Source organism: Bos mutus, chromosome 12 (genome assembly GCF_027580195.1).
Source record: "Bos mutus isolate GX-2022 chromosome 12, NWIPB_WYAK_1.1, whole genome shotgun sequence".
NCBI classification, from domain to species: domain Eukaryota; kingdom Metazoa; phylum Chordata; class Mammalia; order Artiodactyla; family Bovidae; genus Bos; species Bos mutus.
In genome coordinates, this window is record NC_091628.1 from 2844818 (window position 1) to 2847966 (window position 3149).

Here is a 3149-nt window from a genome sequence, read left to right on the forward strand (position 1 = left end):
TAGCTTATGTTAAGTTTCCTGGTACAAGCTGGTCTACTTTCAAAATCACGTAAATAGATTTATAGTTTCTTCCATGACTCAGTAAATTGTATATGTTTAAAGATTTTCAACATATACAGTGAATAAAATTATATATATGTATATCTATATATATAGATATAAAATCTACATTGCATGCAAGGAAAAGCTTAGAGGTGGGGTCTACTGAAATGAAATGTTAGAGTTGTACACTGCTTAAATATTCTGAAAAAGCAAGTTGTTACCTTATAAAGGTATATTATATTTATTTATCTTACAAATGAGAACTTAGGAGAAACTGGACAGAGGGATAGGGGGATGGAGCTGGGGGCAGAGGGGAAGATCAAAATATAGGGTGTGCCTACTCCCTATTTCTTACTTCACATTAAAAGTAAAGGTTCTCCCTGAATAACCAGTGATCAAAAATTCTGTCTTCTGACCTTGCCCTTTGAGAGGTCATTGACCCTTAACTTGGTCAAGGTTAAAAATGACTGTCATTCTTGACCGGGTATTGCAGAAAGACAGATGTTTAAAAAAGGGTACCCATAGGGAAGAACTATTAATAGCAATATATTCCCAAGAGCAGAACCTCTCAGCATTTGCTGGGTCAACTGGCTGGCTTCTTTCTGCTACCTCTTCTGCAGCCTTTTGGCTCCTCTTTGTCTTCTTCACTAAGCCAGTCACTCTCGTTTATACACTTTCTAGCTTCCAAAAACTGTCCTGAAATCTCTAATCTCCTGAGGTCTCTTCTTGCACGCTCTTTTTTCCTTGTGGATTAATGTCCTTTTACTGATATTTTAGCCAGGTTTGAGAAAGCAGAGGGCTAAAGTGCTTGGAGTCTACCTGCCACTTTTCAAATCAGAACTTTAAAATATTATTCATTTTAACTAGAAATCAGAAACAATCTAAATTTCCTGAGACAAGGAAGCTGTTGAATATATTAGGTGTTACATGCATGCCAAAATAACATGTATGCACTCAAAATCATGTATTGAAGATTATTTAATAAGAAGAAATACTCATAATAGAAAATGATTATGAAAGTCAGAATATAAAATTCTCTTTACAGTATGACCTCAATTCTTTGACTGACATATCAAAGTAATAATAGTATATATGGATGAGGAGAGTGTAGCAAACTTATTTCATTTATTTCAAGACATCCTACTTTTTGAATGTTACTTCTATAATCAGAAAAAATAATTTTAAAAAACATATAACAATGTTTCTTCATATCTATTTTTTTTAGCTAATCTCTCCAATCTTGACTATGAATAATTTTACCTGTTGGTGAATAAAGCAATCACAATCTGATTATTTTGCCATCCAATTATCAGATTGATTAATTACATATTTTTTCAAAGTCTAAATTTCTAAAAATCTAGATATTTAAGCTTCCAGGATTCCATTTCTTCAGGGATATTTTGCTGCTTTCTACTACTTTCCAGATAAATAAAAAAAGTGAGTGGGGTTTTAGAGAGAAAGGTGTTCAAAATGAAACATTACTAACACAAACACACCTTTTCAGTCATTTGCCTTTTGCATTCAGCTTTGCACAACTGGGTATGAAAAATATTCCCATTTCATCTATACTAAATGTTGTAAATTACACTGTCAACAGTCCCTTAAGTCTACCTAACAGTCCACTAATAATTTCAAGCAGCATGACCAAGGAAGGAAGCTGCACCCCTAAATAAAGCAGGAGATTCTGCTTAAAGCCTCACCATGGGACATTTCATGTATTCTGAATCTCTATGCAGTGATTTGTTCATTTCTAGGTTTTCAGATTGCAAGGAAGTCTTCTAGATTACAGAGGTGAGAGTATTAACATTTTCATCTAGGTTGTTAAATTCTTAGCTCGAGTGAGAGGGTACGTACATCTATAGTCAATTACCTTAAACATCATGATGGTTCTTTTTTTTTGTAAAGAGTTTCTTGCCCTTGAATGAAAACCCAAGCTCCTTGCCATGTTCTTTAAGAATCTCGTGCAGTGTATAATTGTTCAGTTGCTAAGTCATGTGCAGCTCTTTGTGACCTTACTCACTGCAGCATGCCAGGTTTTCCTGTCCTTCATTAGCTCCCAGAATTTGCTCAAACTCATCAACCCACTGAGTTGATGATTCCATTCAACCATCTCATCCGCTGTCGTCCCCTTCTCCTCCTGCCTTCAGTCTTGCCAAGCACCACGGCCTTTTCCAATGAGTCAGTTCTTCCAATCAGGTGGCCAAAGTATTGGAACTTCAGCTTCAGCCTCAGTCCTTCAATGAATATCCAGGATTTCCATTAGGATTCACTGGTCTGATCTCCTTGCTCTTGAGAGTCGAAGAGACTCTGCAACATCACAGTTCAAAACCATCAGTTCTTCAGCACTCAGCCTTCTTTATGGTCCAACTCTCACATCCATAAATAACTACTGGAAAAACCATAGCTTTGACTATACGGACCTTTGTTGGCAAAGTGATGTCTCTGCTTTTTAATACACTGTCTAACTTAGTCATAGCTTTCCTTCTAAGGAGCAAATGTCTTTTAATCAGTTTGCAAAGGTAATGTTAAAGAAATGAACAGGGGAGGGTCTTGGAGGTGAGAGATGGGAACTGTGGGGAACACAGAGAGCCTGCAGAGCTTGGCTTTTTTGATGAATGGCAAGAAAGGCTCTGTGGCTGAAGCACAGGGAGCAGGATGGAGAGTCACATGGTCTTCAGCAGTATGGTAGCCCTCCACTGTACCTGCGAGGGTGTGTTCCAAAACCCCTTCACGATGCCTAAAACCGAGGTTATCACAGTGCCCCGTGCATACTGTTTCTTCCTATGCTAATGGGCAGGTGGTGTGTACAGCTCAGACGCACCCAGCAAAGGGACGATTTAGGTCCGGAAAGGACTGGGTGGGATTGGCCAGAGATTTCATCATGCTAGTCAGAAGACAGGAAATTGTATTTATTTCCAGAATTTTCCATTTAATATTTTCAAACAACTGTAGACTATGGGTAACCAATTCCACAGGAAATGAAATATGGACTATACCGTGCTGCTTTAAACTGATCCAGATCTCTGACTTGGCCATATAACTTCCTCCCTAAAACATTGATCCCATACCCTGTGCTCGCGAAAGCCAACATTGTGGCTCTCCCATCC